This window comes from Equus caballus, chromosome 28 (assembly GCF_041296265.1).
Source record: "Equus caballus isolate H_3958 breed thoroughbred chromosome 28, TB-T2T, whole genome shotgun sequence".
Classification (NCBI taxonomy): domain Eukaryota; kingdom Metazoa; phylum Chordata; class Mammalia; order Perissodactyla; family Equidae; genus Equus; species Equus caballus.
This window is the reverse complement of record NC_091711.1, coordinates 24,025,049-24,047,415: the sequence shown is the minus strand read 5'-3', so window position 1 is coordinate 24,047,415 and position 22,367 is coordinate 24,025,049. Positions and strand designations below refer to the sequence as shown.

The following is a 22,367-nucleotide window of genomic DNA, read 5'->3' as shown; positions in this document are numbered from 1 at the left end:
TGGTTGTACATACTGCCGCTAAAGATTTAGAGACCTCCTATGTGTCAGGCACCATTCTAAGTGTGTTATCTGTTTTGATTCACTGAATACTACAATAGCCCTCCGAGGAGGACATTATTGTCCTCCTCATTTTGGTGGGGAGGGGGTACTTTTTATGGAAATCTAACACACATATAGGAAAGTGCACACAGAAGTGACAGCTCAATAATTTTCACACAGGCAACCCACTCAGGTCACCAATCCCCAGATCAAGAAACAGAACATTACCAGGCTCTCCGAAGTCCCTTCCCAGTCTCCACCACCCTCAGTGGTACTCACTGTCCTGGTTTCTAACACCATGGATGATTTTCGCCTGTTTTTGAACTTCATGTACTGACGTCAAACAGCACTAATTCTTTTGTGTGACCTCTTTACTCAGCATTATGTTTGCAGCAACAGCCTTATTTTTTTTAATGTGGTAAAATATATATAGCACAAAATTTACCGTTATAATTTTTCTTGCTTTATTGAGGTATAATTGACAAATTAACATTGCATATATTTAAAGTATATAACTTGATGTTGTGATATATGTATACACTGTGAAATAATCACCACAATCAAGCAAATCAACATATCTATCACCTCACGTACTTACCATTTTCTTTTTTCATTTTAACTGTTTCTAAGTGTGCAATTCAGAAGCATTAAATATATTTACAATGTTGGGCAACCATCGCCACTATTCATTTCCATAACTTTTCATCATCCCAAACAGAAACTCTATCCATTAAACAATAATTCCCTATTCTCTCCTCCCTCCAGCCCTAGAAAGTTCTATTCTACTTTCTGTCTCTATGAATTTGCCTGTGCCAGATGCTAGACCTTCAAATACCCAACACATATCTCCTCCACACCCTTCTCTTCACCAACTCAGTAATCATCTCTTCCATCTAACAAGTTGCTCCAGTCAACTTGTTGGAAGTGAGCCTGAATTTCTCCTCTCCTCTCACACTACATCCAAATCATCAGCCAGCCCCTATGGCTATACTTGGATCATACAATATTGGTCCTTTTGTGTCTGGGTTTTTTCACTTAGCATAATGTTTTCCAGGTTCAAATTGTCATCCTCATTTTACAGGTGAGGAAAGTGAGGTGCAGAATCATTAGAGGAGGCAAGAGCAGGCACGCTGCTTCAGAACCTGAGCACTTAAGTGCTTCCTTAGGCTGTTTATCAGTGGGTCTTGTTTTCGTAAAGTCAATGATAGCTATTTAAATCATAGGCCAGCTGGATGGCTCTGACTATTCTCAGAGTCTACCCATCTAGAGTAAGATGACTTGAAATCCACATTTTCTCTCCTGTGTTGCAAAAGGAAGAGTTTCCCTTTGTTTTCTTGTGTCTGATTAAAAGGGCAGACTTCTTCTAATTGCAGACTCTGCCTCCACTGTTTCCGCAATCCCTGCCATTTGTCAACTCTAGGATAACTCTGCTCCCGTTCCTAAGCCTGGCTTCCCACTCCAGAGCTGTCATTTGGTTGTCTCAGTTCCCTATTGGGTAGAACTCATCATCCCACCACTCCTAACTCCGGACCATTTGCTCAAATTATCAGTGTGCTGCAGAGCCTACTGTTGACATGGGAACCAGAACAATCCCTTTGGAAGCCAAAGATGGCAGCCTGGCCACTGTTAGGAACTGGGGAGCCTTGTTGGGAGACACCAGTCTGTCTCATCCGAGGTGAATTCAGGGGCCAGCAGAGCCCGAGTCAAGCTCCTCCCTGTCTTTGAGCAGTCAAACCGCAGAGAGCTCATACATATTTACAAACAGTCTGCACATGTCTGACTTCTCCCAGCCAAAAGTCCTGAATCCCCACATCTCAGAATGCTGAGTGCCAAGAGAAGGCAGGTAGCCAATGATCGCTATCTTGGATGGCATGACTCAGCGGCAACGGAGCTCTCAGCAAAGAGGTGCTGTCCTTTGATTGCAGGAGTGATGCAGCAACAGCGCAACACAAGTGACTTTTTAAATTGAGAATTTTCAAACATAAGGAATATTTTAATTTGGGAATTTTCAAACTATGTATCTATCATTCAGTTTAAAAAATATCAATATTCTGCCAACAGATTTTCTTCCTGCAGTACAAATGAATTATCTTATCTTTCTGGTCCCATTTGTCATCAAAGACAAGAGACAATCTACCAAAATGCTGGTTCCTCTCTTCTACTGGATCTGTAATTCTCCCCCTCTATCTACATTCTCCTCCTGTGTGGTCTCATCCAGCTAAGGGGGCTGTAAATACCATTCGTTCTTGTCAGAAATCACTTGGCTGTGAGTAACAGAAAGTCAACTCAACTATCTAAAGCAAAAATGGGATTTATTGACTGACATAATCATGAAGTTAATTTCAGGAATGACAGCATCAAGGGCCTCAATGCTGCATCAACACATTGCCTCTCTCTTTTGGTCACCTGAATCTGTTTTCTGCTGTATTGACCTCATTCTCATCAGACTATGGCCCCAAGGTGGTTAAAAAAAAAAAAAGGCCTGGTGGCTCTAAGCTTGCATTGTACCAGTTTAGCAATCCTGCCAGAAAGAGAACTCTTTGTTCCTGATTGTTCTGTCAAAAGTCCTTTGGCCAATTCTTACTGAACTGACCTAAGCCATTTGAGCATCCCTTAAGAATTTCTGTGACAAGCCGAATGATGTAAGCTGACTTTCCAGGCCTGAGATCCCCGATTGCTATTCGGCCAGAGGAGGGTTTGGCACTTGATTAATAACACCATCAAGATTACTAACCAAGAAGGAGGAATATTTCCCCCAAGGAGATTCAGGATGCTTTTAGCAAAAGACATGGGACATTATGCGAGACACCACTCTATCATCTACGTATTGACAATCCACAAGTTTATTCCTCTCCATCCCAGATTTCAACCCTGAGCTCCAGGTGCATTTATCTAACAGCCTCCTTGATTTCTCAAACTTGACCTGTCCAAAACGTATCTCTTGGTTCTCAGCACCCTAACCCCACCCTGTTTCCACCCTGTACTCCCTTTGGTTAGAAGCAACAAGAACTGGCCCCAGCTAACTTAGGCAGAGGGAAGGTGCTGGAAGGCTTTGGGACTCACAGAATTGACGGGAGGCTGGAGTCCCGGGGTTGGGAAGTAGGAAGCACAGCTACTGCCTTTTAAAGGAAAACTTTGTTAGCAGGCTGCCCCTGGAAAGACTGAATTTTGTTCTTCTGCTCGATTCATATTCCAAGAAAGGAATATCTAATAGGACTACCTCTTGGCTTGGCTGCTACCCATAAGAAAGAGGTGTTCCCCAACAAGAAACAGGGATGCTGTTAGGGAAATGGATGCTAGACCTTCAAATACCCGACACATATCTCCTCCACACCCTTCTCTTCACCAACTCAGTAAACATCTCTTCCATCTAACAAGTTGCTCCAGTCAACTTGTTGCAAGTGAGCCTGAATTTCTCCTCTCCCCTCACCCCTACATCCAAATCATCAGCCAGCCCCTACGGCTATACTCTGAAAAGGTTTCCTGGCAATCCCAATTTTTGTCTCTCCTCACCGCCCCCTGCCTCATCCACACCATCATTATCTCTCACCTTGACCCCCACAATGGCCCCTAACAGGGCTCTCTGCCTCCCCTTTTGCTCCATGCAGCTGCCGTTATGATCATCTCCAAATATAAAGCAGGTCCTGTCACCTCCCTGCTTAATGCCCTTCAATGATATCTCGTTGCTCTTAGAATAACATCCAAACCCCTGATCACAGGATGGCCATATAGCAGAGCGGTTATGAACTCAGATCCAGGAGGCAGATTGCCTGGGTTTAAATCTAAGCGGTCTCCCTTGCCAGCTGGATCTCCTTGGGAAAGTTACATAACCCTTCTGGGTCATAGTTTCCTCATCTGCAGAGTGGGGATAAGAATAGTATTTAGTTAACAAGATTGTTGTGATAATTAAATAACTAATACATATAAATTGCTTGAATAGTATCTAACATATAGCAAGTGCTCTATAAACGTTAGCTACCATTGTTATAAGACCCAAATGATCTCAGGTGCCTGGTCTCCTATCTGACCATGTTTCCCTCCACTCTCCAACCTTCGTCTCCATGGTCCCACCAGACTGACATCCTGATCTTCTTAGAACGGTCCAATTCTTTTTACCTCAAGGCCTTTGTATTTGCTGTTCCACACACCCACACGTTCTTCCACCGGGTTTCATACGGCTGGTATCGTCTCAACTTTAGGTGTCAGCTTAAATGCCACCTTTTCCAGAGCGGCCTCATGCCATCCAAAGTCATCCTCCCTCTCCCCGCCTTGCTACTCTGTCCCATCACCCTGGTGATTTCCTTTAGTGCACTTATAACATTGAAATGGTCCCGTTTCTTTCTTTTTCTATTTACTGCCTGTCTCCTTCTCTAGAATTTGAGTTCCATAAGAGCAAAAACCTTAGCAGCCTTGTTCAAAACCCTTAAAAACATGCTTGGCACCTAATATGTGCTCAAGAAATACTTGTTGAATGAATGAATGGAGGCTGACGGGAGGAATGAAATGTCTGCTAAGTCAATAGGACTGACTTTTATCAATGAAACACACACATTTCTACTCCAAGAGTTCCCAGTGGTACACTGCGCTGTCACTACTATGAGAACAACTGGGGTGGTAACTCCCAGAAATCAATTCTGTCCCAGATGCAGTTCTGCTTGCTGTAGGTTTCAAAGGGCTTCTGCTTCTCCTGTTCTGTGACTGAGGCAGTCGTGGGGCCAGGGAAGCGTGAGAGACTTGGAGTCAGGAATCCTGGCTTCCCACGCGGGACCTGCTCCTTAGCAGCTGTGTAACTGCGAGGAAGTCACTACTTCTCTGAGTCCCAGTTTGACTATAATACGGAGCTAAAAAAATAATACGTTCCTAGGATGTGGAGAAATTGGAACCCTCGTGTATTGCTGGAGGGAATGCAAAATGGTGCAGCTGCTGTGGAAGACAGTAAGGTGGTTCCTCAAAAAATTACAGACAGAATCACCATATGATCCAGCAATTCCATTTCCAGGTATAGACCTAAAAGAATTGAACGCAGGGACTCAAACAGATACTTGTGCACCAACGTTATAGCTGCGTTATTCACAATAGCCAAAAGGTAGAAGCAACCAAAGTGTCCAACAGATGAATGGAGAAACAAAACGTGGTATGTACATACAATAGAAAATTATTCAGCCTTAAAAAGGAGGGAAATTTTGGGACTGGCCCAGTGGTGCAGCAGTTAAGTGCGCACATTCCGCTTTGGCGGCCCGGGGTTCGCCGGTTCAGATCCCGGGTGCAGACACGGCACCACTTGGCAAGCCATGCTGTGGTAGGCGTTCCACATATAAAGTAGAGGAAGATAGGCACGGATGTTAGCTCAGGGCCAATCTTCCTCAGCAAAAAGAGGAGGATTGGCAGCAGATGTTAACTCAGGGCTAATCTTCCTCAAAAAAAAAAAAAAAAAAACCCCAAACAAACAAACAAAAAAAAAAAAGGAAGGAAATTCTGATGCATGCTCCAACAAGGCTGAACACTGAAAACATTATGGTGAGTAAAATAAGCCAGACACAAAAGGACAAACGCTATGTGATTCCACCACATGAGGTGCCCAGAACAGACAAATTCATAGAGACAGAAAGTGGAATGGTGGCTTCAGGGATTAGGGGGGAGTGAAAATGGGGAGCTGGTGTTTAACGGGCACAGAGGTTCAGTTTGGAATGATGGAGAAGTTCTGGAGATGCATGGTCGTGACGGTTGCACAACAATATGAAGATACTTAATGTCATTGAATGGTACACTCAAAAAGGGTTAAAATAATAAATTTTATGGTAAGTATATTTTACCACAGTAAAAAATAATAATAGCTTTCTCACAGGGTAGTTTCAAACAGTAAATGAGATGGTGTACATCGCCACTTACCATAGTTGGTATTCAGTTAAATTGGTGTGAAATGAGTGGCAAACAAGGAGCACCTTTGAGCCTTGAGACATCGCTCAGCAGAGACATTACATGCAGGGAAGGCCTAGTAAAAAGCCTTTAGCACTAGTGGATGAGGTGTGCACCCAGTTGGTCTTTACCAATATTCCGCCGCGACCTGACCCAGGTTGAGGGGAGGGAAGTCTTTTTCCTGAGCGCACACCGGGTCATTACACTGGTTGACTCTAAAGCAGGCCAACAGGCCAGGGAAGTAAATCCTGTTTGAGAACGGTGACAAGACGCCAGGGTGTCCCCCACACTCAACAGCAAGGCCTTCGCCACCGTCTCGGAAGGGTGGCGGTGGGGGCAACATTGGGAGTGGGCTTCTCTGGACTTTTCTTTGCAAATAGCACCCTGCCCCGTCTTCTTCCTTCATCCCCCTTCTCAGTAAGGAACCATCACTCACCCAGCCCGTGAAGTGGAAGGAACTGATTCTTAGCTCCAGGGTGAAAAGTCACAGAGTATGAAGGGTGCACAATTACACAACAATAGGGGCTCAGTGAAGTCACAGAACTGGTGCTTTACCTCCCGATGGTTCCTCTACCTCCAGGCCTCTCTAAGTTTTCTTGCTCCCATTCCCTGGGTCCTAGAGAAAACGATACTCCCTCTGGCAGGTTCTGGGCCCTTGCCCTCGGTTTAGGAAAATACTGCTCTTTGGTTGGCTTCCTGCGTCCCATCTGAAGACAACTGCCCTGCCTCTTGAGTCCCCAGACCAGTTGTTCCCTGGCTGGCCTGGTGTTTATGTGCCCAACATAGCTCAACCGTCTAAGGATTCTCCCGCAGTGCCTGTGCCTCCGGCCACTGAATCACTCCAGGTCTCAAGACCTCCGCCCCGCTCTTCCTTTTGTGGCTTCATCTCTAGTCATCTCTTTTACTTGTTAGTTGGAGGTGAGCCTCTGTGTCTTCTGGTCCATTTTTGCTGTCGACTTCGGTAAGGTGACTGCCCCTTGCAAGCCTCAGTAGATTGCATGCCAAGCAGGGGAAGGACCAGCACTCAGCAGTGTAACCCATGTGAAACTGAAGCGTCTCACTTTGCCGTCTCAAGGCTGTGTGAGGAGAGGCGGGATGGCATCACTGCGAAGAGCACAAGCTCTGGGGCCAACCTGTCACTCACAAAGTGGGTAACCTTGGGCACATCTCATAACCTCTCCAGGCCTCAGTTTTCCTCTCTGAAAATGGGAAGAATATAATAATAGTACCCAACTCACGGGGCTGTTGCGAGGACTGAGTTAATCTTCTGAAAGTACTTAGAATACAATCGGCATATAGTAAGTCCTCAATAAATATGGCTTCATCAAAAAAGTTATGGAAATTTGTCCCTAATTGTTTTGAGGGGGTGGCAACGGAAGGGTGGGGGACACAGTCCCTCACGTTACACAACATGTAACAAAGCCTCTTGTATTAGGACACTTTTGGTTGCAAGTGACAGGAACTCAGTTCAAACATCTTAAGGAAAATAGAGAAAGAAAGGAAAAGGAGGTTAATTGATTCCTGCAGTTGGGAAAGATACTAGAGCAGCTCAGGGAAAGGCTTTAGGAATCGCTGTTTCAAAAACCGGAAAGAGACTCACCAGCTGGAATTTTCTCTCTCCCATCTGGCTCTATCTCTACTCCTGTGTGTTGGCCTCATTGTCTCCTGTTGCAGATGGCACAGGGTTTTCTACATAGCAAGGAATGTGTCTGCTGGCCACCCTAGCACAGCCATGTCAGCAGAAAAAATGTCCTGCCTCGATTCTGTATCAGCTACACAGGCCAGGATGCTGTAACAAACAGACCTGACCATGCTTTTTGTTCACACTGTGCCTCAGGGGGGCTTCTCCAAGAAGCAGACTTGGAAAGCTTCGAGTGCGGGATGTTTATTATTGTTAGATTGAAAATCTGTAGAAAAGAAAGAAAGGAAGCAGGATTGGAGAAGAGAGAAGTTGAGCTGCAAATCAGGCGTGATGACAACCTTGGTCAACCCCACAGAAGCGTTGGACTGCAGTGGCTGGACGTGAGCTCTCACATTGCTTGGTCTCTGGATGTGGTCTTTCCCTGGAAGGGCATGACCTTGGATGAGGCAACTCTCTGAGAGCTGAGGCAGTCCCTGAAGGGGCTGAGAACTGAAGGTTCTGCCGACAGCACTCCCTTAGCCGGGGTAACAAGTCCTTCACTGAAATGGAATCTAGGTGGTGGATCACAGAGTCCACCATGCAGTAGAAATTTATTTCTTGCTCGTCTAACAGTCCTGGTAGGTGTTCAGTTAGGGAAGCAGGCTCTCTTCCATACAGTCATTCAAGGACCCAGGTCCCTTCCGTCTGTGGCTTCACCCCAAAACATAGGATCTCACCATCGTTTGCATCCAGCTGAGAGAAGATGATAACACACAGAGGAGCATGCACCGGAGGATTTTATGGGCCAAGTCTGAAAGCGGCACACATCATTTCTGTTCATATTCCATTGACATGGTGACATTAAACTGCAAGGGAGGCTGTGTGCCAGGAAGAAGAGAAATGGATTTTGGTGAACAGTTACCCAGATGTTTACCCCTCCCCTGTCACCCCTGGCTTCTGACACCAGACCTTCTCATGACATAAACCTCCTGGAAAGTGATTGCTTTTTCCTCAGGTGGGGGCTTCCTCTTCCTCACCCACTTGCAAATCCTGATGAACATGATCCTCTCGTTACCTATTCACGTCCTCCAAATTCCCTTGGTTTGCTTTTCATACTGGAGACTTTAAGCCTTCAGAGTAGATAGCATCCCTTGATAATGCTTCTCTCAGGAGCCCCATAAGCCTCCTCTTTCTAGAGCCTTTCCAATCTGGCAGCTTCCCAGCCTTCTCTTCTTCTCCCTCCCTCCCTCAAGCTAAGACACGGAACTCACTCAGACATACTCACACCCTCGTCTCCTACTCCTGAAACCTACCTTCCTCTTTCTGTGCTTCAGACATGAAACAGCTATGGGTTTCCCCGTATTTTTATTTTTATTTTTATTTTTATTTTTAGTGTGTTCTGAGTTTATTGTTTAACTGCTTTCTACATCTGGGTTTTTCTGGTTTTTTTTGAGGAAGATTGACCCTGAGCCAACATCTGCTGCCAATCTTCCTCTTTTTGCTCAGGTAGACTGGCCCTGAGCTAACATCCGTGCCCATCTTCCTCTACTTTATATGTGGGACGCCTGCCACAGCATGGCTTGCCAAGCAGTGCCATGTCTGCACCCTGGATCTGAGCTGGCGAACCCCGGGCCACCGAAGTGGAATGTGTGAACTTAACTGCTGCACCACCAGGCTGGCCCTACATCTGGTTTTAAGAGTCTAACAGATGGGAAATTTGAGCAGAATTCTTTGCACGGAGCTTACAAGCTAGTGCTTATGTATCTTGCCATTAAGTTCTTCCCTCCTTTTCTCCCTCCCTTCTTCCCTTCTCCCTGCAGCAGACTTAGCTAGCTGTCTACCAAAGGCGCAGACTCTCTTTCCGTTGTGTGAATCTTGCCCAGCCAGGCCCCGTTAGTGACGGAGTGGTGCCATGTGACTTGTTCAGGCCAGTGGAACAGGGGTAGAAGTCATTTTTGTCACTTCCAGCCAAGGTGGTGAGTGTCTACGGTGCCTTCCCCTGCCCTGTTTCCTATGTGCTGTGCCCTTAGGGACCACACGCTGATGACGGCAGTGTTACAAGTTGGAAGCAGACTGGATCCCTGAGTTACCACTTGCAGGAGAGCTGCCCAACCAGTCACATCTGCTTCAGACTTTGCGTGATCTTTGCATAAGTTGGGCTTGTTTGTTACTGGACATACATTTAGCCTACTCCGACCAATACACTTTCTTGCCTTTGTCAAGTATTTCTTAGCCCCTACTATTTGCCAAGCACTATGCTGAGTATTAAGGATGCAAAGATAAATAAAACACAGTCTCTATCCTCAAAGAGCCCACAGTCTAGGGGAAGATATTGATGTATACTTAAAAGTTTTGTAACAGTGTATTAAGTCCTATGTTACAGATATGTACAGGGTATTATGGGAGAGCAGAGGAGGACATCTAAGCCAGCCGCATGGGGATGGCAGTGTGAACGGAAAGATGATAGAGATCAGCTAGGCCCATTCCAAAGAGATGGGCATAAACAAAGGTGGAAGCAGAGAGGGCAAGTTCATGGGTCTATATGTGCTGTGGGGGGAAAAGGCACAAGAGATAACAAACTAGGAAATGTTGATTAGGATGGGCTATTAGTGAAATTCCACGGGAGGAGACATTTACTCAGAGGGGAAAATTATAACAATGTCTCAAATGTAATTAAAGCTCTACTTAAAAATAATAGTTGCCCTGTGGGACCATAAATCCTGTGACTCTCCAGGGACAAATATTATTGGGACTCAGCTTTGGAGGGTTATTTTCACATAATCCTTAAACTCTAATGTGTGCTTGATCCCAATGGAGCATAACTCCACTTAAAGGGGACCAAAGTGCTATTTTGGAGACAGGCAATTACATGCTTTTCATTTCCTGCGTGCTTAGCAAATCTACCTTCTAATGGGGTATTTATCTTATGCGCTGCTTTCCAGGGAGTTCTAGTAGCCAGTAGACGAAAAGCTTGGCTTAAGTCTTAGTTCTACTGATGGCATTACATGAAACCATATGAGACGGTCAATAGTCAAACATTTTGTACCTAAAAGATGGCAATTTCACAATGATCTACGTGATATAAACGTGAGCTGTAAATTGAATTCTTGGTCTCCCAATTCTTCACTCCCGGTAGTAATATTAAACCTTCACACCCTTGTCCTAGCCTCATCATAGGAGCAGTAACTTCCCTGACCTTGGGTTTTGCCGTGGAATTTGCTTTGGGCAATGGAATGTTAGCAGATGTAATGTAAGCAGAGGCTTCAAATGTGCATGTGTAGTGGACTTTTCTTGTGCTTCTGTATCGTGAAGAGAAGTACATGCTCTCAGGTAGCCCCTGTGCCTTCACGCTGGGCCTAGAAGGAGGGAAGTTTCATCTTGATTCTAAAAAGGGATTCAAGACAGAGATATTCCTTTTCTACCTCTCATGGTTGTCATCTGCATGTTGATTAGATCTAGGCAGCCTTCTTGGGACCATTATAGGAGCCTGCCTTAAGAAGACAAGCCATTGTACACAGGATGGTAGAGAGGCAAGATGGGAGAAATATCTGTCCTGATAATGTCACTGAGCTACTGAATTCGCTGACCTTGGAACAGCTCCATCTCATGCTTCTTGCTACATGAGATAATAAACATTCCCATTTTTTAAAGCACTTTTGATTTTCTATTACTAGTACTTGGTAGCATCCCAATGAATCACTCAAGAATCATGTCATGACTTTAAATTGCTAGAGATGTTTAAGGTTGTAAAAAGTCTTAAGTGAAAAACTGAATAATTATCCCCACCTTAGAGATGGAGGTCCTCATCAGCCTTGGTAGGAAGATGCTGCTGGAGAAGGTCCTTTGAGGGTGGATCAAGTCTGATTTCTTTTGGCCTGAACCAATCATTTTGGTCCATCAGCAAATTCTGTCTTGTGTTATCATTTCCACTCTTTTTAAGAGCCTAATTTCCTTAAAGGAAGGAAACAGTCCTAGGGTCTAGAAGTTGTATATTATGCATTTTGTTGGTCTGGAGCTTACAAGAGAGGATAACTTGTGATTAATGTCCAGGCACACTCTCACCCTGCTGCACCCACCTTAGGGAGAAGGTAACACTGCATAGATGGAGGACAGGGTCTTTGGAGTTCCTCAGTCCTGAGTTCCGGTCTTGGCTAGCTGGGGAGATCTGGTGCAAGTCACTTAATATCTTTAAGCCTCGGCCTCCCCATCTGTGACATAGGGATAATGATATAGACTTTTAAGTTTGGGGAGTGAAATATAAAGTGTCTGGCACATAACAAATGCTCTGCAAGTGATCATTGTCTTCTTTCTCCTCATCTTCCAGCGCAAAATGTATCTTTGATTATAAAGAAGACTAGGCTAAAAATAGTAAGTCGCTGGGCTTGGAAAAGTCCATCCTTGCTACTAAAATCAGTAAAAATCATTTTCAAAAACCAGGAACAAGACAGGGCTGTCCTCCTGAAAAGTATTATGTGTTCTCAGGAAGAAAGATGGAACAGTAGCACAAGGAGGTATTATAGCTACCCTCACCTCTGTCCCCCAAACCATATATTTATTTTTAATATAAAGCATGTGATGAGTTAGACATCTTTGAATATGGCAAGTTATTTCTAGATTCTTCTGCCACCCAAACTCAGGAGTTAGGTTCCTTTTCCCCATGACTGTTCTAAATGTCATTTTTCTCAGGACGTCTCTCCCAGTTAGTTTGGTTCTCTGGAATTTGGTGATGTCAGTTCCTTCAGCCAGGGTGTAACATGTGCACACGCACATGCACACACACACACATACACACACAAGTCTTCTAAGGGCAAGAGTTCAAAGCTAACTGGTAGAATCCAAGCTCTGTGGACCAAACTGGAACGACCTATCCCCTACAGGATCCCTGACACTGACTCCTATTGGTTTCTTTGTACCTTTCTTTCATCCCTCAACACCGCCTGAAAATCAGAGATTGCCTTTGGGCTGTATGAGCTAAGGCTGTGGCCTAACAGGTTAGGCAGCTCATGACATCAAGTGCATAGTTCAACAGCAGGAATGGGGCCTCTGGGTGGAGAACAGACTTGAGGTAGAATCACCAACTCATAGACTTTTTACAAAGGGCAAAATTAAGCACAAAGAGGTAAAAATGACTGCTCAGTCTCCCACTAACTGGTGCCAGTGAAAGGCAAATGATTGCGAAGATTGCGTAAAATCACCCACCATACATATATTGTGTGTCAATTACAGGCAATTCTAGTTATAGTCATTCTAGGCAATGGGGCTACAGCAGTGAGCAAAATCCTAATTTCAGGAACTTACATGCTAGGGAAGAGAGACAAATGATATATAAGAAAATAAGTATCAGTTTCAGTGTAAGGGCTTTGGAAAACAAATAAAGAAGGAAAGGGGGCTGGGATGGTGTATGGGGAGGGTTTTGCCATCTTAAGTAGGGTAGTTGGGAAAGCCTACCCCAGGTTACATTTCAGAAAAGTCTTGAAGGAATGAGATGTAGGGGACAAGGATTCCAGGCAGAAGGAATGGCCAGTGCAAAGGCCATGAAGTGGGGACATGCCTGGAAGCTCAAGAGAAAGCAAAGAGGTCTGTGAGACTGAAGCAGAGTGAGCAAAGGGGTATTGTCAGATGGTTTCAGGGAAAGAATGTGTGTGGTCCAGTTGCGGGGCTGCCTTGCAGCACCGTAGACTTGAACTTTTCCTCTTAGTAGATGGGAAGCTGTTGGCTAATTTTGAGCGGTAGAGTGACATGATTTGACTCTCATGTTGTAAAGATCCTCTGGCTGCTGTAGTGAAAACAGATTGTAAAGGGACAAGGGTGGAAGTGAGGAGACCACTGCAATAATCTGAGTGAGACACGAGGGTGGCCTGGACCAGGCTGGTGGCAGTAAAGGTGGGGAGAGGTAGAGACATTCTGCATTACATTTTGAAGGTAGAACCAACAGAATTTCTTGACAGATTGGGTACAGAGGAAGAGAGCAATAGAGGAATCAAGTATGACTCCAAGGCTTTTGACTTGAGTAATTGGAAGGATGGAGCTGCCATCAGTTGGAATGAGGAAGACTGTGCGTGGAACAGGATTTGGCGGGTAAGAGAAGCAACTCAATTTGGGATGAGTTTGAGATGCCTCAGACATACAAGTGAGAATGTTGGGTGGACAGCTGCTTATATGGGTCTGGAATTCAAAGGTCCTGAATATGAAGTCCAGTCATCCCCCCAGCCCAGTGCCCGGAGCAGAGTGGATGCTCAGTAAGCGGCAGTTCCCTTTTCTCCCCATATCCTTGACTCCCGGATTTGGCTCATAAATACTACACAGAAGAGAAAACGCCCAAGTCAGTACTGACTGTAATACTACATGGCATCTCCTTACTTGTACAAGTCTGGAGTTGCTTTATTAAAAAAAAAGAAGTGTCTTGATCCAAGGACCAAGTTTGTTTTTTCAATCTCATCTTTATAAAGAGGATGACATAATTATGGACACAATTCCTTTTCTCACCTTCCAAAGGAGTAGTCAGTAAAAAAATTCAACACCCCCACTGAGCTTTCTCCATATATTCTCTCTCTAGCCCTTAAACACATACCTTGTACCAGGAGAACAATTTCCTCCCTGGATCCCTCAGAACAGCTATCCTTCATTTTCTGCTTTAGCACCGCCCCCCATCAATAGTTTTAGTTTCTTCTTTCCTGTCTTGGAACGGTCTTCCTCTTGGCCCTCTCCTTTCTCTAACGCTCCCCACTCTCCCTAAGCCTCAGAGCTAGTCATCTTCTGGGGTTTCTATTTTTACAGTCTTCCTTGGACACTGAGTCTTGGTTTCCTTGGACAAGGTGATAAGGAATTATTTGGGAAATTCATCTGGAATTAGCTCCTGAAGGCAGAGCTGCTGGAGAAGTCTCAGTCCAACGACCTCTGGGAATTTGAGTGATGAAGGTGGTCATAAGAGACTCGTGCTTCTGTTCCCAGGAGCGGTAGGTGTCCCCACTCTGCAGGCCCTTTAGGTTTGCAAAAGCTGGCTGTGAGCCAAGAGGTGGACGCCATTCAGCTTAGAGCATTTAGCCAGTATTTACTTTGGGGTGGAAATTTTATCAGAAGGCCAGCTCCTTTGGAGTTTCAGCTTTGAAGTTGGTCCTCAAAGTTTGGGGAAAGTACACCAAGTGGAAAAGGAGGTAAGAGGGGGCACATGTGGAGGCAGCTCAGACTTCTTACCTCCTGACTTCTGTCTGTGCAACAGGGGAGGGGATTGCAGAGGGCCAAGGGACCCGTGGGTTTTCTGCCTGTGTTCGTGCTTAGTGCCATTTCAGCAAAGTCCTTGTTTCCCAGGATCAGCTCTAAACAGGAGGCACCTGATGTTTTCTGAATGGCTCATTGGCTTTTACATGACAGGTGTGTCTGGTGGCAGGAACAAGAGCTCAGTGTGGCCAAGTCTGGTCAAGAGGGCTTCTCAGCACAGTCTTCTCTTCTGTTTCAGCTGATCCTTGGGTCTGTGCTTGTGAGCATCTGGGAAACTGGGCATGGACGTAATCCCACCCTTTGTTCAGTAACTAGCAGACACACAGGCGAGACAAGCCAGGAGCACAGCCAATTCCCTTAAGGAGTGTGGGCAGAGACCACACCGATGGGAGGAACAGGGCGGATGGGCACTCAGCACTGCCACAAGGGCACCAAGCCAAGCTGGCAGCCTCAGCATCTGGCATGGGCTCCGAGTCTCTGACCCCCATCTTATTCCATCCTTCCTGACGATTCATTAAGAGTGCTTAGGGGAACACAGAAGGCTTTTTATAGGCATCCTGGTTCAGCCTTGGTAGGGTTGCTGAAAACAAAAAAATATTTCTGGAGTGGAAAGATCTTTAGAAATGTCCTTGCAAAGATTTTTTATGTAGTTCTCCATCACGGGACATACTGAAGCAAGGAGGCTTTTCCTAACACCTTCAGAGTTCAGAGGGGTGTTGTGTGCATGAGACGTTTGCGTCAAGAAGATCAGAGGAGCAGAGGGGAGGGAGCATTTTAGCTTCAGTTCTGACACTTTTAAACCTGTGGTGATTTCTGGAAATACCAAGTCCTGTGGGGACCCTCAGCTACCACACTCATTGTTTCCATGGAAACAAAAGAAATTTCTGTTATAAAATAGAAGGCAACCTATGGACATCATCCTTAAAAAAAACAAAGGTCTGGTTTTCATCTCTGCTTCTTGAGCTGGGGCCAGCTTTGCTTATTGTCTCCTTTCTGGAATTTGGAAGAAGGAGTGAAAGGAAAACTCCTAAATGGGAAAAAGACGTTCTCTCTGAGTCCAGACAGGAGTGAGTAAACCGGTTTCCAGTTCACAGGCAAGTTTTAACTAGCGGCTTCGCTCACGACCTTGGAGACCCCACACTGAGCTTGTTTTGAAGTGGGCCCCTGAGTTTTTCTTCCTGTTTTCCGGCGTAACTGTCTGGACTTCTAAATTACAGGGGGATCAGCCCAGGAACAGAAAAGCTGCTCTCATCTGCTTTCAGTCCTGCCACAGACTAGAGAGAGAAACTGCCACTATCTTGAGATTTCCAGTGTGGCCTCTCGGATCGGCTGGTTGGAATAATCCTCATGAGATTTGGAGAAAGGGCACGGCCACATGAGCATTTACAACCCCTGAGTAGAATCTTTATCCCTTTCAGGTTCATTGGAATGTCACTGTCACCACAGATAAATCAAGTGCGTCATCTTTTCTGCTACCTCAGCCCTGTGCTTGGAGGGCACCACGTACTGGAAGGGACCCCGCAGCCAGGGGCAGAGTCCCAGGTTCTGTCCTGATTCTGCCTCCATGAGCTGTGTGACTTTAGATGAGTCCATTACTTTCTCTAGGCTTCACTTTATTCATCACAAAAGTAGGGGTGGGAGGATGCTAGATTATTCTATTAAAAAATTTTTTTTAATTGTGGTAAAAACACAACATAAAATTTACCACTGTAACCGTTTTTAAGTGTCCAGGTCAGTAATGTTATGTATATTCACATTATCGTGAAACAGATCTCCAGAACTTCTTCATCGGGCAAAGCTGAAACTCCATACCCATTAAACAACAATTCCTCTTTCCCCCTCTCCCAGCCCCTGGTAACCACCATTCGACTTTCTGTTTCTACGAATTTGGCTACTTTAGATATGTCATAAAGTGGAATTGTACATTATTTGTCTTTTTGTGACTGGCTATTTCACTTAACATATGCCTTCAAGGTTCATCCGTTGAGTATATGTCAGAATTTCCTTTCTTTTTATTTTCTTTTTGAGGAAGATTAGCCCTGAGCTAACATCTGCCATGGATCCTCCTCTTCTTGCTGAGGAAGACTGGCCCTGAGCTAACATCTGTGCCCATCTTCCTCTACTTTATATGTGGGATGTCTGCCACAGCATGGCTTGACAAGTGGTGTGTAGGTCCGCACCCAGGATCTGAACTGGTGAACCATGGGCCACCGAAGCGGGACGGGCAAACTTAACCACTGTGCCAGTGTGCTGGCCCCGGAATTTCCTTTCTTTTAAATACTGAATAATATTCCTTTGTACGCGTGTTCCAAATTTTGTTTCTCCATTCATCTGTTGATGGACATTTGGGTGGCTTCTACCTCTTGGCTATGGTGAGTAATGCTGCTATGAACATTGGTGCACAAGTATCTATTCGAGTCTCTGCTTTTAATTCTTTTGGATATAGACCTAGAAGTAAGATCGCTGGATCATCTGGTAGTTCTATTTTTAATTTCTTAAGCAACCATCATACCTTTTCCCACGGTGGCTACACCATTTTGCATTCCCACCAGCAGTGCACAAGCGTTCCAATTTCTCTACATCCTCCCCAACTCTTGTTATTTTCTTTCTCTTTTTTAGATGGCAGCCATTTTAACGGGTACGAGGTGGTAACATTGTGATTTTGATTTGCATTTCTCTGATGATCAGTGATGTTGAGTATCTTTTCATGTGCTTATTGGCCATTCGTATATCCTCTTTAGAGAAATGTCTACCCAAGTCCTTTGCCCATTTTTAATGCAGTTATTTGATTTTTGTTGTTGTTGAGTTGTACACTAGATGAATCCATTGGCTGTCATCTTATCGTTTATAACTCTAAGTTCTTACTGTCTTCAACCAACTTTTTCATCTCTCTTTCCTTCCTCTCAGGGGACAGATAATGGTTGATTGCTATAGGATATGTTTGCAAGAAATTGAATCTATCAAGGACTCTGACAGACTTTTGTGTTTTGCCTGCTGAGTTTTTGCTCCACGTGAGTGACAGGAAGTGAAGGGGCATTGCTCAGGGTTTGATATAATTGGATGTCCATCCCTTGAGGGAAAGTGTGCAGTGGGAATCTTTTTCCTCCTAAAGCAAATGCTGCTTCAGGACTAACTATATGCTGATCAATTTTCTAAGTATTTTACATGTATTAACACATTTAATCCTCACAGCAACAGTACCTTATGAGACAATTGTTAGTATTATCCTCATTTTATAATGATGAAACTGAGGCACAGAGAGAACAAGTAACTTACCTAAAGTCACACAGCTAGTAACTTGAGGCCAGAGGTGTCTCTGCCTCCGTCCCTCTCGTCTTTAGCTGCTGCCTTGGATACAGACCTCTTTAGTCTTTATTCTGTTATATGGTATCTTTCCAGGATGCTTTCTGCCTCTTTCCACTTCCTCCCTTCCTTCCACACCTTTCCACCATGAACCCTGGAACACTATTCCACGATACACAGAGTCCCTATATCTTTATCATTCCTACTAAATGCTCCTCCTGCTTTCAGCCATCAACTGAGACCTTGGTTTCCTCTGAGGTTCCTGCTTCCCTTTTATCCTTCTCAATGGCAGGGAGCTCACGCTTATCTACCCTCTGCCCCTCAGCCTGGGAGTTGGGAATTAATGTCTCGCTTGCTCTCCTGTTGCCAGGCCACTATTCCACCCCCTCATATACAATTCCCTTTGGCTTTGAGGCTCACTTCTCATCCCTGTGTCATCCCTGTCATGTGTCAACCTGCTGATCAGTCTCTGCTTTCACAAAAGATTTTGGCGCAGGCTCGTGACCTTTCTCTCCCCCAGGTTCTGCCAGCTATCAACCTGGGTGACTCCAGTGTCCAGGAGGAGGACCCTCCTGACCCATTAGGTCCTCTGAGTTTTAGCTTCAAGCCCAGTATTTTTCACTTGGCCTCTACTTTGCCGTGCTGGTCTTTCAACTGCCCTGACCTGCCGTGCCATCACTCAGGACTATCCCATCCCCAAATCTCAAACTCCAGTGTCCTCCCAGCTCATTCATACCCTCACTCCCACTAGTTAGTTCACGGAGGTGTCCAGATACTAGATTCTTCCGTGTCCGCCAGTCTATATCACCCTCCTGGCCAACCTCCCTCCATCCTCACTTAACCTAGACCTGAAGTGATCATCTGAACTATTTTCTCCTTAACATCCTCAGAAGCATTTACACTCATCTCCACCCTCTTTCCTCCTGTTTTGGAGAATGAAGCATCTCTCCTTCCTCCAAATTTAGTGCTTCAACTTGTGCCCCCCACCTCCTTCTCTGTCAATCATTCCCTCTGCCCTGCGTCTGTACCCTCTCCCTAGCTCCCTACGAACATTCTCAGCTCTCTCCATTCTCCATCCTTCCCTTGACCCTGCACCCGTACCCCAGCTTCTATCCAATCTTGCTCCTTCCCCTCCTCTAAATTTCTAGAAAGAGAGTCTCTACTTACTCAACTCTTTTTCACCTCTCAGTCCACTGCAATTTGGCCTCTATTTACAAGGAATTTAGGTACATGTGAGGCTGAGTGAGACATTTGAAGAAGTGAATGACTGGTTACCTCCACTGACTCAGTGGCGGGGAGGCCAAGTTGTTTATCTAGTAAGAATGCAGGACAAGGAGATGGGTGAACTTGGGGAGCACAGGAACATTGCAATGTGTCTGAGGGGGGACGAGAGCAGAAAAGGATACTAAGCGCCACTCTGTGCATCTTAATTGAAGGTTAACTTGCACAGCGCCGGGACATAGAAGATATTCAGTAAATGAGTTCCCCCCTCCCTTGTTCCCTCTCTTTGGAGCTCAGTTTTCTTCTTTGTACAGCGTGGGGTTGGACCGAATGATCATTAAAGCCATTCCAGCTCAACCCGTCTTCATACAACAGAATTTCTCCTAGCAATGTCTTGAGTTTGCAATGCCTTGGAGACAAGCCTTTCAAGAACTGCTTACAAAAAGGCCTGTGTTCTTTCCACAGAGCATTCTAAACAAATATCAACAAAAAATGTTTTTTAGGAGACATTGAAACTCATTGCATAATAGCCTCTTACCTTATTGTGCCTCTTCTCGAGTAACCTAAACCAACGTGTGTGTGGTGGTGGTGGTGGTGTTGTAAGGATTAAAGCAGTGTTGCAATTTCCATCCAAGTCAGTATATGTCCATTTCAAAGCAATATTTAGGGTTTAGCCCATCAACCTTGAGGAGTAACTTGATTTGGTCCAATTTTGGACTAAACAAAGAAAGGCTGATCGCTTTTAGACAGATAGGGGCTTTTGTGGACAGAGCTGGACAAAAAGAATAGGAAAAGAATGTAGAATTCAACCAGGCGTTAAAGAGATTAGTTGAATCCAGCCTAGGCTGGAGGGTTGCTGAATTCCATCTACCCAAATTAAGCTTCTCTAAAAAGGGCCAGGATGTTTGCTATTTCAAGAGAATGTAGCATATTCTGACCCTAAAAGATTGTCTTTGTGATTTCAATATAAAATGGGTAGCATTTTAATCTTGAGGTTTTAAGTTGAGAGGTATAAGAGATGATGATGAAGTTCATAAACAGAACTGGATTATCTAGGAGAACTCAACTTATGATTTATTTTTATTTTTATTTTTGGTGAGGAAGATTATTTCAGAGCTAACATCTATGCCAATCCTCTTCTTTTTTGTATGTGGGATACTGCCAGAGCATGGCTTGCTGAGTGGTGTGTAGGTCTGCACCCAGGATCTGAACCCGTGAATCCCAGGCCGCCAAAGTGGAGCACGCGAACTTAACCACTACACCACCCACCTGGCCCCAAATTTATAATATTTTTAAATTTATTTGATTAGAATTGCAACAAGAGAGCTTTAAATGCTAGGAAAGTTTTTGCTTGTTATGGTTGTAAAGTTGTCCTGTAAGACATTGGAGGCATGTAAAATAAATTTGAGTATATTACATTTATACGTGCTGTTTAAAATGAAGACTATTTAGTTGATTAAATTTGTAGATGGGGCTGATTATTTAAGAAGTTTAGTCTATCAATTGGAGTTTCTGGAAACTTGTCAGAGAAAACTTGAAAGTGATTTTCCTATTATACTAGTTTTATAGCTAGAGTCATAGGTTGGACTGAAAGTAATGAAAACCAGGCTTTTAAATTTGTAACTTTGAGAACTTGAGTCAAATAACTGAAAATCCTTTCTATGGGAAAGGCTCCCGTTAGGAATTGGATAAGCCAAGACGGGAAGGATGGAACTATCAGAGTGTACGGGCAAGGTGAGCTGTCTCGTGCCGCAGGAAAGTAGGTACCCAGGGATGTAATGGCAGATATCATGGGGAATAATGGAGTGTATTGAGTGTCCTGAGGATTGTGACCTAAAATATTTTCTCTTAGATATTTATCATGTGAATACTTCTGAGAACACTCTAATTCTTTATCTTTGTGTCTCCTTATTTTACAGGTAATAGGTCAGGATTAAACAGAACAAGTCAACACTCAAAACTGGCTGACGCGTTAACTCGATGGGGAGTATTAATTGGTTTTCCAGCAGTTCAAGTGCAATATTATCTCACTGTCAAATGGTTTTCTTATTTTGACTCTTTTGGAAATTGGGGACCAGAAAGAGGTAAAGAAGAAATGAACAGAAGTTCCTAAATAACCAGCAGACAAAGTTAAATCCATTATCCTTTCTCGCTCTCTCAATTGACTTGGACCCGATGGTGAAGCAGGAGAAGCAATTGTCTTTGAGATGCCCCAGATTTCCCACTCTCCTTCCCCACTTAGAGTTAGGCCTTTGTCTTCGCTGCTCATCAAATTCTGCTCTCAGGAAGAATCTGAGTGTTGATTGACATTTTAACGTAAATTAAAGTTCAAGGTGTAGTTTTTCTCTAAGTCTGGCCTTTAGTGGCGGAATGGAAGTAACTAACGGTATGCGGCCATCACCATCACGTTCGCTGAATGTGTCTCCGGGGAGGGTGAGGTGCAGGTGGGAGAACCACCTATACTTAATGTTCATCTCTTTCGAGAGATTTGTGTAAGAGAAGGGGGGTCTGGTAATAATGACTCTGGGACTGTCCGAGTAGATGGGATAGATGGTGGTCCTATGTATAGGCCAATAGTTCCTAAATCTGGCTGGTCATCATAATCACTTGAAGAGATGTTTTTTAAAAATTCCAGGCCCGACATTCTGCATTCAAATCCCAAGTCAGTTGCTCTGGGGTGTTGTTCATGGTCAGCTCCCTCAGGGGGACGCTGTCGTAAGACCAGTGATGAGTTTACTATCCTGTAACGACTAGTAAAGAAGCAAGTTTATACTCCATTCACCTCTTTTTATTCTAACAACACAGTTATGATTTAGGCGCACAGATTTCCTCTGCTCTTGCTTATAAGCAAGCAGAAGCCCTGATGGCTATAGGTTCCAACGATCTCTACACAGTTTCTGTCTCGCCCTTTCTCTCTCTCTGTCTGTCTCTCTGATCTTCCTCTTCTCCCTCTCTGTTTCTCTCTAATACTCTCAGAGGCTGCCTCAGCCTCTTTTTAGTCGCTATCTGTCCTTCTTGTTTTTATATCCTTCAGAAGAAGTAAATCTGA

The 22,367-nt window shown here is 44.5% G+C and overlaps 1 long non-coding RNA gene across 1 annotated transcript in view; it reads right to left on the bottom strand.

The window, feature by feature from the left end:
- Positions 1 to 7,824: 7,824 nt before the first annotated feature.
- LOC111771091 (uncharacterized) overlaps positions 7,825 to 22,367 on the bottom strand; it is a 31,124-nt gene continuing 16,581 nt past the window's right edge. Inside the window, exons 6-7 of the long non-coding RNA XR_011433739.1 lie at positions 11,653 to 11,784; positions 7,825 to 8,454 (exon numbers count right to left, since the gene is read on the bottom strand). This is a non-coding gene — a long non-coding RNA (uncharacterized lncRNA). The remainder of the gene's footprint in view (positions 8,455 to 11,652; positions 11,785 to 22,367) is intronic.